The sequence below is a fragment of the Pseudochaenichthys georgianus genome, chromosome 16 (assembly GCF_902827115.2).
Source record: "Pseudochaenichthys georgianus chromosome 16, fPseGeo1.2, whole genome shotgun sequence".
NCBI classification, from domain to species: Eukaryota; Metazoa; Chordata; class Actinopteri; order Perciformes; family Channichthyidae; genus Pseudochaenichthys; species Pseudochaenichthys georgianus.
The window spans coordinates 36,360,279-36,375,079 of record NC_047518.2 but is presented as its reverse complement, the minus strand read 5'-3'; positions in this window follow the sequence as shown (position 1 = coordinate 36,375,079).

Here is a 14,801-nt window from a genome sequence, read left to right as displayed (position 1 = left end):
AGGGATATAAGGGATGTATGCACTGTACTTCACTTTAATTAATATTGTATGCTGAAAAGGGTATATATTACAGCACGATTTTTTGTTGAATAGATTTGAGTGGTTCAAAATGTTGGGTCGCGATGTATTGACAAAGTAAAAAGTGGGTCCCGAGGCCTGACCAGTTGAGGACCACTGCTCTATCCTCACATTTATTCTCTCATATTTTTCTGGACTGTGCCATGTTTGATAAGTGTACTGCTGCATGGAGAGTACAACATAAAGCTGACCTCCAGCGTCTTTGCCATTATGGAGACTTCCTCGGTCCGTCGCTCATGCACGCTCGTGGCGGTTTTCTCACTCTGACGGCACATGTCCGGACCAGCGCTCTCTTTGATGACCTTGACAGGGCCGCCAGTGGGTGATGTTCTGCTTGACACTCCAGGGCGATGTGCTGGAGCCCCATGGCTGTGCATCATCGACCCATTTGGGGGTGAATGGATGTCGGGTCTGTGCCATGCTCATCTCAGTTGACCCACTGGGTGAGAGACCCATCTCAGCTTAAGCCGCAGCAGAGGATTGGCTTGATAGGAAAGCCAGTGCGTGCTGAACCTTATTATAGGCAATGTCATCATCCAAGAAAACTGAATTCCCCCAAGGAAGTGTGAGATATGTAGCTGTAAAGGATGCCGCTGAATAAAAATGTTTAGGAGAAATTAAGTTAGAAATCACCTTCAAACAGAACAACAAAGGGTATTACAAACTAGGCATGGACAGCTACTTTAATGTAGTGTTGCATCAACATACAAACATATAGTTGACTTTTAAGCACGTTTTTAAATTCTGTAATAACTTAATTATATTGAACATTTAAGTATACTAGTGGAATCAGTCTTCCCCACATCGGATGGATCATTTTGTGGGTTGTTTTTGACAGCAGATTTGACATTTTTGCCAAATGATAACGGAACAAAAGAGGAGCCACAGAGAGAAGTTAGAAAAGGGAACAAGCTGCAAATCTCCAAATCTTCAACGAGGTAATTCTAATTGACAATTACAATAATTGATCACTTTTGTGTATTTACATCAAAAGAAAATCTAAATCCTAATTGGGTCCAGAGGCCAACATGAGTTATCAAGTGTAATAAAGTGATGCATCTCACTTATATAGTTTCAAAATCATGTGGGCTGTGTGCCAAAGACGCTGGATAACCAGACCGTTAGTAGGTGAAAAGCACTGTCCATCCGGGTAACATTAAAAAAGAATGAACAATTAATAAAGGCGTTAATCACAGCAAATCACAATGCTCAAAAGACGTGGTACCACAGAGAGAACACTCATGCATATTCTACCTTCCTTAAAGGAATGGTCCACTCATTAGATAATTAATCAAAACTTCAGTATTTAGTGAAACGTTATGTTTAAACCATACCCTGAAGAAATCAGCGATATTCCCCGGTAAATAATGATTTTATAGCTCTTTTTTATCAAGACCTGTATATTCCGTCTGGCCGCCGCCATGTTTGCCATTTTCAGTAGTCACGTGATGGTCGTGACGTCATCCATGCGTTCACTTTGTCAACACACGGAAATATGGTGGAGTATTTCAGTTCGGACTCGTCAGCAGAGGAACAAGTTTTGGATAGGGGAATTCAGCCATACATATCAGTATGACAATACGACACCCTCTGTCCTAAGACCCTCACATTGTACAAGGAAAAACTTCCGAAGAAAACCCACAGTTTAAAGGGAACATGGGAGAAACCTCAGGGAGAGCAACAGAGGAGGGATCCCTCTCCCAGGACGGACAGACGTGCAATAGATGCCGTGTGTAAATTGAAAAGATAATACATTTGCAACATAGGTAGTCCAAATGTTTGGAAATGCATGTGTGTATAATGGGAAGATGATATAAGATACTATATGTATGCATGTAGTACCACCCTGGCTAGCGATTCCCTCTCTAGCTTAGCATACTCAGCTTCGTTGTCCCTGGCCATAGAATCACGATTTTATGGGGCCGGAAAAAACTGGGGTAAAATACACACTAGCCGGTACTACGCTATATGGAAAGGCCACCCAAAACTGTCCTGGCCTGGACGCTAAAGGACGTTAAAACGGGGCTAGCCGCTGCAATGGAAATGCGCTATAACATACCTTATTCTTACTCCGAGCACTACTTCTGCTCCTCCGTCGCTTCACACTTGCAGAGGGCGATTTCTCAACTGGCCGAACTGGTGTCCTGGTCGGTGATGACACCAGAAAGACCGATGGTACTGCATCTCCATTGAGTAATGGTTGTTCTTTAAATCCCATGTTATGTTTGATCATACTCTCAGAGTAGTCGTCCGGAAATGTGAAATGTTCGCTGCATACATGAGCCTGTATATCTCTCGGTTCGGGCCGGCCACATTTCGCTAGCCACTGCCTCCGAATGTACTTCTTATGCTTACCTTTTGGCAACAGATGGAACCGAGCATTCCGTGGATTGTTCCTATCCGAATTATGGCAATATTTCGCGATACAGTGAGGCATATTTGAAGAGAGAAACTACAGTAAATAACATGGAGATCAACGTGTCTTCGAAAACCAAACGCATGGATTACGTCACGTCCGGGAAATGGCGGCGCCCACAGTGTTGATGTTATTTCGGTATATAATCAGTTTAAAATCACTGATAATGTCATCGGATTAAAAAAAAAAAGAGAGACTGGCAGAGACTGGTCTGTTTTATCGGATGATAATTTTTAAAAAATGAGTGTCATGAGCATACCATTCCTTTAATGAGCTTGGCATTACATGTATCATATTTGTTCAGCGAGGCACCATATGGCATGGTGTTGGAATGAGAGAAAACCATTGTTTACACCAGTATCAGAGCGTTATTCTCACACCATCATGTCGAATTATCCATTTGACTTTAGGTGAAATCGCTTGATAGAGACAGTGCCTGTTAAATGCCATAGTGCTTTCTGTTCTTTCTTTGACCCTTATAATGACTTGCATAGAGGCTTTTCATGAATATAAATAAAGAACTAGATGAAAGGCAATTTTATCCCGTGTACATAATATAATTATCTCGAACATTTAATGTAGAGCAGTGTTTGTCAAGAAGGTACTGTGCTTTTAGTTTAAGAATCGCATTTAGCGGTCACTATTAGGTTCAACTCTTAATTTGCGTAAATGACTCATTCCTCTAGAGAGAGTCACATGTCAATGATGTGCAAGTATACTGTAAAGCTTACACTCACACTAAAAGTAAGAACGCACATGATGCAATAAATGCATCTTTCAAATAAAAGATATGTGCCAGCATCTTGGTCCTTACAACGAATAGTGAAGTCCGGCAGTGGCTCAGTCAGTAGGGGCGTGGACTGGGAGCCGTAGGGTCGCCAGTTCAAGTCCCCGACCAGACCTAAATATGGAGTGTGGACTTCTACTTGGAGAGGTCCCAGTTCACCTCCTGCCCTGCCGTGGTGCCCTTGAGCAAGTCACATTCAAGCAGACAGTTGAAAGAAATACACAGCCTATTTAAATATTACTAATGCTAGGTAAAACAATGTGGATGTTAAGCTACATTAAATACAAAACACTGCAAATTGTAAGGTAAAGTGGAACTTAAATATACACAGACGAATCCAGAAATGTTGGTGTTTCTCTTCTGCCCAGACAATGAATAATAAAGCAGCCATGCGCCTTTGAGCTGGATGAAATGTTAACGCCATGGATGTTTCAGTGAAGTTACTTCAGTAAATGTTAGATGTTATCCATTCATCAAAGATACATATCCGTTTGAAAGCTTCTAGCATCTTGAGTCCATGCAGAGAAGAATGCGGCTGGAGATGAAACGGGGACAGCTTTCCACCATCGTCAGAGATGCAAAGATCTTACAAGCAAGCTTCATCCAAGGGCAAAGCTGTAAAGCTCCCTGCCATCAGGGGGCATTAAAGTTGCAATGGCAGCAGCTATTCCCTTCCCTGCTTGATACAGCTATCACAATACGTTTGTAGAGTTAAACTGAATCCATTATTGCTTTGACTTCCTGGAGGCATATGTGAACAAGAAGACCAATGACCCTCTTGTCGTCTGCCAAATGTTAGTCAGTGTGTGAGTGATACTGAGTTACTCCATAAGTTGCTTGCATGTCAAACAAAAGTTGAATCTGAAGGTTTGTCTAATTATGGTAACCAAGTATGTTATTTTTTTAATTGATTAAACTGGTTTTGTTTGGCAGGTCTCCCGATTCATCAAACAGGAACTCCAAACCTCTTCACTTGTTTTCTACCTGAGGAGATACTGCCAGTGTTTTATCCCAAGGTTCCTTGCAGCCTCCAGCAAGGTTGTTTGATGTTGGCTCAGGACCAGACTTCAGTCCCAGAGGGGGATGAGGTTCACCAGCAGATCATTTGCTATTCTCTATCAAACTCCATCACTACATTTCCTTCCATCTGCTTCGGAAGGTGCCAATGCAGCATGTAAAGCTACATACATGTTGCTTACAAAATACAAAGAGTGAAAATACATCAAGATTGTACAAAGGAAATTATACCATTCACGGTCTTATGGGTGAACAGGTTTGTGCTGTCTTCTCTGCACAGCCTTGTCAATTGTGTACTGAAAGCACATTTTTAGTATTAGGCTTTCTTGAACAACAACAGGGTTAAGCCAATTGTGCAGCCCTATTGCAGAGAAGAAGTGATTAGACTCGCAACGTAATATAAGTAGTAGGTATTTTGCTCTCTTTTAGTTTTTAGTAAAACATGACAAAACCTTAGCGGTGGAAGCAAGAGAGTCTATTCCATAAGAGGACATTATATGGCCTGTCCACAAGGAAAGAGCTCGAGGGTGTCTGGCTGATAGGGGGAAGTTTATGAGCTGTGAAGGCCAATTTAAGCAGTCTGCAGATGGATTCAAAAACCGCCATGTGACGCTCCTCCCTCTATCGCTGTCCAACTGAATTTCAGAGAAAAAAAAAAAGCCACAATCGCCAAGGAAACAAAACTCCTGTTCAAACTATTTGACATTTTGAGCGGTAGTGGCTTGAATTTGTGTATCGTAAATTGCTCATTAATATTAAATAAGGAAGTGACAGTTGGAAAGACTTGGCATACACACTTGGCACCTCAGGCGGGATTGCAAGTGATGGCTGGGTGCTTTGTTTAACCCAATATGTGGTGGTTAAGTGAAAGAACAGCTGCTTTGGACCTCCAAGACTGAGGATGCTGCTTGGCAGTGTTGAGATAACGTGGGCAAACTGCAAAAACCCAATGTCCCGTGAATGTTACAGAAAGGTTATAACCGTTATAATTTAACTTGTTTATTTCTATAAATTGAATTACAACTTATTCATTTGTTGGAATACCCCTGAATCCTATTTTAAATGGTGAGAAATGTGTTATTTTGACTATTTAACAGACTCTGGACATCAGAATGATAATAAATGTCATTTATTGACTATTCATTTATTTGTAATTAGTATTTTAATTATATTCGACACATGTCCATTCAGAGTCATGTTCAAGTCTTAATCTGGCTTCTGTTATCAACATAACCTTATGCCACATATTAAATGTGCAGTTGCAAACCAGGCTGCAAACTATCGCGATAAAGAGCATGATTAAAACATGTGTCTTTCTTTCAGTATTTATGGCAGGTGACTCCCGTTGAGCTAGACTGGTTTTAATAGCCGCACAAAAGCTGCAAAAATGTAAATGTGTAGCCACTGAAAACAACAATTTATGTCTCTCATTGTGTTTTATTTTTGTGGCTCTGTGTTGCCTGTGTTTGTGGGGAAGGCCAAAAGTAAAGTCATATTTAATTAGAGAGCATTATTGCTCAATGAGGCTTTGTTAACGCAAAGTCGTGTCTCAGATATAAAAAGAGAAAGAGACAGCACCTGTAGCAGAGCGTACATGGGACAGTGTATTACCTTTTATGTTGACATGGAATCACCGAGTTATTCAATTTATGAGTCCACTCGCAGAAGTGAACTTGACGATATGATGTTTAATGTACGACTTTTGTTGACAAAATGAGTTGGAAACCTAAATTGTGTTGGTATTGTTGATCTGTTAAACAAAGTCAATCAGAATAATATGTCAGGAAAGGGACCTGGAAAGCTGCTTACTAGAACTCGTCCAAGGCACGCTCAAGTCGTACTTTCAAAAAAAAGCTTCCAGTTTGAGAGAAGATTGAGACCCCAAAACATTCCACAGCATTGCCTTTGACTTCCCCCCCACTAGAAGACGTTAGGAATTACGGTTTGGCGTAAAGCGAGGGGCACAGGCTTCGCTGGCGGTTTGTGGCATTGCATATGGGAAGTCCTTCAAAGTCAGCCTTCGTGCCGCAGGCAGCATTCTAATGAGGTCATCAATAACCTGCAACAGCTGTTCGGAGAGAGAGACCTCATCTGTTAAGCTCTAGCCACCAGTGACTCTGCTGTAACTGAACAAACAGCTCAGAAATAATGAGGTATTCTATGGAACATACAGCACCACTTTACTATCAACCATTCACTGGTGAAACTGTGGAAGATTTTAAAAGTGACAGCAGTGAATGAAAAGGATGCAGTTAAATCCCTCAGGAACTGTCACTTAGTCCATTGCGATACTGTGGTAGAAAGAGCCTCTCAAAATCCAGGCAACGGTAAATGTGTCGCCCACTTTCGGCCAATCAGGATTAAGTAAACACACTGCTGCACCCCCCACAGATAGGGGGGTAGGAATCTCTACCTTTTTTGCATTTAATTATTTTGTAATTATCTTGAACCACAGATCCAGTAAATGTATTCACAAATTCATAGTATACATTTTTACATTTGAAAAAAAATATCCATTTAATATCCACTTAGGGAATTGTGTATTAAGTGTGCAAATACCTTCAATTCACAAGGGTCATTTTGAAATGTCGTCCTTTAGTTATAAGCATTGCAGGATCTTCAAAATAAGATTTCCAGCATTCAAAATAATATGTATTACTGATCGATGAAAGCTGAAAGGCAAATGGAAGGATACATAAGGGAAAATCCAAAACCCCTTCCAAAATTGATCATGAGGAATCTACCATACTATAAATGGTTGGCTTCTGGTCTTTGGTCTATTGCTAGATGAAAATACCAAAGTGACCTTCCGGTTAAAAATGTGGATGAATGACTTCTCACCCCCAGTTTCCTATCCTGAAACATGTCAGTGTCAAGCTTTTGCCCCTCTCACCATGTAGTATATTATTGGTTTTCATCTTCATTGCATGGTTGACCCCTTCTCCGTCTCACTGTTGGAGGCCCTGGCACACGCTCATCTATTCGTGTGACATTTGTGGCGTGGCTCCTGTAACCTGGAGGACTCTTATAATGCCTCTGAAGCTGTCAGAACATCAGCAACGATGGAAAGATCTCTGTCCTTTCCTGTCTATTATGGAACAAGCCCGCAGTTCAATCTTGACTGAATAAAGCAACAACACTGGGGCAACTATGCTTGCAAGTAACACAATGTCTGCCAGCCTACTAAGAAGGATTTTTTTGGAAATATGTTTTATGTTTTATGAATGTCTAGGAACAATCGCTGAGATATTGTTGGATTTTTGTACCCAATACATCTGCAAATCATTGACTTATACACGTATTGGGTGAAATGTCTGATTATTTACTTGTATCTTAATCCTAAAAGGTCCTGACTAGTAAATGAGGGTGTCCATTTTTATTACAAATAAAACATTAATAGTTGTTTTTCTGGTTAACCTGTTACTTAGTAAATATGTGAAATTGAGCTAGTGCGAGAAAAATAGATTACTAAAATGCAGTGGCGAACCGGGTCTATCACAACTGGACCTTCTGTAGACACACACACCCCCTGCCGCCGCCCCCCGGCGTTATAATGTCCGTCTTTTCACTGAATTGTCGTCTTGAAAAGGGTACTCACAACAATTCCGCAACAACTTCGTCTTCACCTGTTGCACTTGTCATTTCAACGTTAAAAACAATAAAACGGCATGAATTGCTTCGTCGCATTCATCTAGATCCTCTGTCTTGAGCCAGTTAACTAGCGGGCCTTCTAGAGCACCCTGGAACCGAGGGAAACTCTGAAAGAATACGCCCATTGGCTACAAATCAATATATGATTGGTTGATCAAACTGTCAGTCCAAACGTACGCTCTCATTCAGTGCAACGGCCAGGGCATTCGATCAAGGATGTAGAAAACCTTGGTTGAAGGGTATTCTACCCAGAGACCCAGAACACGATCTGATTGGTTGCTTTCTTTTCTAACACAAAACCACTGAAATGCGTAGTGCAAGGTCCGAGAAGCTTAAACAAATCAACGGAACACTGTAATATTACAGATCAACGACACAGATACGATTCTCATTTATTCATTTTATTACATTTTATTTATATAATTAAATCAATTTTTTGTTTGTTTTATCTGAGTGTTCCAGGGTATTCTCGGAATACCTTGAAGGCCCTGACGGTTCGCCACTGCTAAAATGACATGATACTCTGATGTCTGCTTTTATGAGACATCTGAATTATCTCTATAGGCCAATGGTTGAAAAGTAATGGTGTGATTAATGATGGTCATCTTGCTCTTTAGGTTGTGTAAAATGAGCCTTACTCTTGAAATGTCAAGTCAACACCTGCCAATAGCATTATGTTTAAGGTGTCCTTTATTTATTTTATGGCATCATATATTCGAGTCTTGCAACTCTGCACCTTCTTGTTTTAGAAGTCTCGTCTGTAGAGAGGCGGGTCTCCTTTCTTTTTACTATCCGTTATAAAGCTGTCAGTGTACCATGGCAGCTTGTGCAGTGCTTTCAAAGAGAAACACTAGAGATATGCCATTTGCATTATGACTAATGATAGTTCCTAAACAGTGTTGGGTGTAACGCGTTACAAAAGTAACGGAGACGGAGTTACAGTAATATATTACTTTTTGCTGTAATGAAGTAATGTAACGCATTACTAATGAAATGTGGGTAATATATTACCCGTTACAATGCTCAGTAACGCAGTTACAACACATTTCAACCCGAAATTAAATGGTGTTTTGTTTTTTAAGAATGTACTAACATAGCGAGACATTCCGACACCAGAGACAACTTGTGCGGGTAGTAGATTAGTAAACCTGGTGTGTTTACCCTTCAGGGCTTCGTGTCGGGATCTTCGGGGCAGTTGAATGTTATATACCCTCTATTCAAAAAAAGAGAACGGAGCGAAATATACAAACAACAAATTGTGTCAGGTGCGCATGACCTGCTCCGCTGCGCGTGCATCATTTCCAAAGTGCTTCCACAGCAGTGACACACATCTGTGGATAATCATGTATACGAAAATGGTTAAAGCAACCATCACTAAACGCCAGCAACACTGTTCTACTGTTCAATCTACTGCAGAGAGTAGCAACAGGTCAGATGGGGACATCACGTTACCCTCCGTTGTGGACACTAGCTTACTCCCGCCTGACTCGCCGCCCTCGCCCCCGGAGCAGCAGTCTTCATCGCCCCTCTGCGGCCCGCAGGTGCCAGGATACCACCGCAAAACAGAGCAACAAGTTTTGCCGTGGTATCCTGGCACCTGCGGGCGGGATCAAGAAAGAAAAAAATCCTCTTGGTCATGTACCCGCCTGTACAGTGGGGTAAGGCGGTCATTTTTCAGCTCGTGGTATACAAATAGCAACCCGGTATCACGGCAAGACGTGAATATGTGACGATTTACCATGCTGGTTGACGTGAAGATGTCACGATTTCATCCCTTCAAACGTGACAGTTACACGGTATTGTTAACCCATGTTAACCAGTGGAGAAATAACTGGAAATGCCAAGCAAATGCTACCCCGAGGTAATAATGATTTATTTTGTAATAGTCACACTCGATTACGCCGATTTTCTTGTTGCCCCAGCTGGTAGACACCTCTTTAAGCAGAAGCAAAGGCTACATTAATGTATTAAATCGATGTGTGTGGATGTGGAACCGGAAACAGACGTAGGCAAGATCCTCAGCTCGATGATTGGATGGTTTAGCCGCAATGCATGCTGGGATTTGGTGTTTATGCGATGTGAAATCTGAAAACGTTTTTTAAAAATAAAATGATACTTTATTCAGAGTGTGCTTCCTTTTCTCTTTGAAAGTCATCACATAACGGCATTGTAATACACGGTTCGGCTGCATTAAATATTACATATCTGCCGTAGTTCTCTACGTAATCGAGTGTGACTATTAAAAAATAAATCATTATTTTATTAATATTGACAATAACAACCGACCTTCGGGGTAGAGCATTTGCTTGGCATTTCCGGTTATTTCTCCACTGGTTGGGCCATGTTAACAATACTGTGTAACTGTCACGTTTGAAGGGACGAAATTGTAACATCTTCACGTCTCCCAGCATGGTAAATCGTCACATGTTCACGTCTTGCCGTGATACCGGGTTGACAAAAAGACAATGGCTAGAATATTCATGTGAAAAAAATAGTGCCATATTCTGTCATGCCTGTAGAAATGTTGGGTCAAATATAATGCATACAATAGCACAGATGCCTTCACCACGAATGGCTACAAAAATATCTCATATCCCAAGCTTATCAACAAGCTAATGTTGCAGCTGAAATGTTCTCCAGGTCACAAAGTCAACCTCACATGATGATGTGATCCAGTTTTCAAGCACAGTAAATATTCTCTTCCCAGAGTATATGATGGGACCAAGGTGATGTGTAGTAGGCTACATGGTTTTAATAATACTTTTGCTTTTCAATGTTTGCCATTTCAAACCATGAGCTGGTTCAAATAATATGTGCCTTGATTTACAATATGTTCTCATTTCTTTTATCAGTACAGTTTTGAAGCTGTTGTGCTTTTCTTCACCACAGTCCACTTTGGACTATATGAAATATTTCAGGATTGCACTTTTAACTTACTTGAAATGTTCTCACTTGCTTGGTTTCAAAACATAACAAAGGCCATAATCTGTTCTTTGGGGACCATCAATGCTATTTTTCATTGCTGTTGCCGGCCACTATTGCTCATGTAAACCTGCTACTGCTGCGCCCCCTGTAACCTCAGAGGCACCCTGAGTCATTTTGTTCTGTACACGGCCATATACTAAACACACTACAGAGCCCATTCCGTGTCCTGTTATTGTTTACTTCCTCTCTGCCTTCTTCTGATTTATCTGACGTCCAGCGCTCTGTCTTTTAACCTCTTTTCCTTTCTCTTTCTGGATCCTCCTTAGCAACCTTCATTATAGTCCTTGACAGTGGTCTGTACTACTGTATTAACAACGTGTCACATGTTAAGAATTTATAATAAGAATCGAGTATTCAACTAACCCGTGTAATACAAGTTGTTAGTAGCCTTAAAGACCTACACAGTTGTTATGCTATACCACATTGCCCTTCACTGGATGTATAATGAGCTGCACTAAACTACATTTTAGCATTTAAAATACCTAGCCATTCTTTTGCGGTTATTTTGGTGAAAGTAACTAAAACGTAACTACACACCCACTAATAACTCCTGTACAAAAACGGTGCCACATGTGTTTGTTAAAAAAAAATATTCTCAACAACGTGGTTCATAATGGACTCTTGGCTGAGTACACGCTCGCACGCACGCACACACACACACATTGCCCCCCTTCTGTGCCCATCCCCCACGTAGTCTGATACAATATTTACAGTTTGAAAGGGTGTTAAATTACATGTGGTGATGATTAATGGTTTTTGTGTTAATGTAATAGCAGTTAAAACAGGACCGTTCAAATTTGACCGCGAACACCAAGAAAACGAAGACAATAGGAGGGTTAAATCATATAAAGATACTCTAGGCAGGTATCGTGTAACATTTTGATATTACCACAACACCTTAATCGCAAATATACAGCTATTATCAAAATAGAGATCGTTCGAGAAGCAAGCTTTATCTGTTGAATCAGACTTGCTATGATATTGGGCACCATGAATTACTTTCTAATAACCAATTTGTCTCTGTATTTCTGCCATGATGGATAGTTGCAGTAGGGCACACTAAAGGTGGCTACAGTCACACATTAGATATGGATGGATGCCATAGCTAATTATAAGAGAAATAGAAGCTGAGCAGTTTTACCATAACACTAATATAAATCCAAAGTAAATCAGAGTACATGTATGGAACAGGATTTTAAATAAATACATGTATTCTTCTCTAAATACATGCATGCAACACAATATGCTGCTGGTGCAATTGTGTAGTAAACAATATCCATTTCTTCTGAGCATTTAAACTGTCCTACACTTTGTTCTCAAGTCTTATTATGATGGCTTTCTTGCTTGAATGTACCTCATCTGTCAATTCATTATCTTAATCATACATTTATACACCTAATGGAATCTACTTAGCCTTGCCAGTCTTCTTCAAAATGATGCATTGCTCTTGTTGATGGATTGATTTCTGTACACTGCTTGTGTTACCGCTAATTGTCCTCATTGATTAATTTTCACCATCTTGTCATGAATGCCTCCTTTATTTAGGCCACACATTGTGTCGTGAAGGCACGTGTCAGTTATATTAACAGTCAACAGGCCCTATAAGCCACTACTGGAGATCAAGTGACAAGCATTGAAATCCGATACATTCGATTTAGGTGCAGCACGATGAGCAAGGCATTAGGGGCAGAAAAACGGTATTGTTTGGCGAATATACTTTAGGCAGGAAAATATACTGTACTCAGATGGGACACCTATACACATGAGTTGGCAAAAAGTGAGTGCAACATGCAGTCTGACCTCTCCTTGTCCTCAGTAACTTCAGCAATAGTTATAATGCAGCTATTTATGGCACCTGTTAAATAAGGCAATACTTCGGGATCGATTTTGCTGCCGCTCGCTAGCCCCTTTGGCACTCTCTTCCGACACAAGTTGGATTTGAAAACTTAAGCCTTATCGATTTTTCCATAAGCAAAAATAGTCTGCACAGTGGCATAAACAAAAGATATTGCTTGTGTCCTTATGCTTTTTTAAAGATCAATGTGCAAGTGTTTTTTTGTGTGAATCTTTATACACACCGTAGTATACACTGTACATAGAAACTGTGTTTACAGCTGCCAAATTCTTTCTTAAATTGAAAGGAAAATGTACTTCCCGTGCTTAAGGCATGGCACTGGACAGAGTGTCACTTCTCCAACTGCAAGATAACCTTGAATGTTTCACATGCATGAGGGGGAAATGTGTTTTTGGAGGATTATGCTGGAAGAATAGTGAGATGATATACAGGAAGATTGCTGCCCTGACACAAATGGAAATACACAGTGTGAAACAAACGCAGAAAAGTAATGGCAAGGCGGTGTTGGGAAAGGTCTTATGGGTGTGAGGGAAAAGAGATCTGGGGGGGATGGGGGTTGGAGGGAGAGGGGCCATAACATTCAAATGGCAGATTGGGATCTAGCTTCCTGAGTTGGGGAGAAAGTGACAGAGACTAATGGATTTCTGCGCCTGGTGTGATTAAGAGGCTGTACTAAACCTGAGATAATGTGCTGATATCTGCTGGGAGCTGCTTTACGCTAGCTGATCATTATCAGAGGACCGAGGACAGAGGAGGAGCCACTCACCTCTCCGCAGTACTCAGCTCGTCCTACATGTCCGCTCTGGTTATATCTGAAGAAGCACACATTCGTCTACATTACATCCAGCTATTCAAATGATAAAGTGCTGATTTGGTTAAAGGGTTTTAGCAAATAGCAGAGCATGTGTTTCCTACTTAGCCTAATGGAATGCAAAGGAAAGAATTTCCCCATTAGATGTCCTGTGGCGTTTAGTGCAATTGTAGGACATGTTGAATAGCTATAGTGCTATTAAAGCATCGATTAGTGGACAAAAATACCACTTGGTGAGCTGGCAAAACAAAACTTTAAGTTGCATGGAGTAAACAGGCTGTGGTGCATTAAACATTGCTGATGTTCTTGTGCATGGCCCTTGAGTTTCAGTCTGCCGTTGCACATTTTAATTTTAATCTTAATCAATGTTCCGTGCTCTAATGAGAACACTGTTTCTTTACACGCTTGTTGACCTGCCAGATCAGGATGCACTAAATGTGATCAGTCCTATTAGCCTTAGGAATGTAAGCACTAGCCTCTAGCACCAAAAAAACAACCCTAACCGATGTTGCGAGCCCCTCACCAAGCATGAACTACGGCATAAAATAGCTTTTTATTTTCTAAAGGAATGACTCTTTGATGAGTTGCTGTAACAATTTAAAAAGGCCACACAAACCATGAGTGGGACTTTAATGCAGCACTTGTGGAAAATGTACTCTCGTCAATTCATACCTACTGTCATTACTACCAAACTGGTCCATCGGGACTCCTTTTCTGCAGAATAACAGGTCCCTGCGTCTCAACAGCCATATGTCCTGCGTTCCCTGGGGAAGACGCCTCCGGCTGCCCACATCCCGTTTTCTTACTGTCAGTTTCAGTCAGAAGAAACCTGACAGCTATATGTTGTACCTTCAAGATGGATCAGGATGAAGTACTTTGCTCTCAAATTGTAAATACAAATGCTCAATTTCAGTGTGAAGTCTCTGCTAGTTTGTCTTGTGCGTGATCTTGTGTTAGCAGTCCGTGTGAAATGCAGTTTTTCTGGAATGTGGTATAGCACATCAAATCAGATTAATCATGAGATATTTATGGTTTTGATTTTTCTACCATGGACTTCAACTGGGTTTCAAAAGCTACAGGTGGTGAATCTTCGTCAGATCAAACGCTATCCTGAAGGTCTGGCTACTCTGAGACAGTTTCCAGCTGATTATCTCATCTGCCCAAGAGCGCAACTTGATAGAGCAATGTTTGAGATGAAATA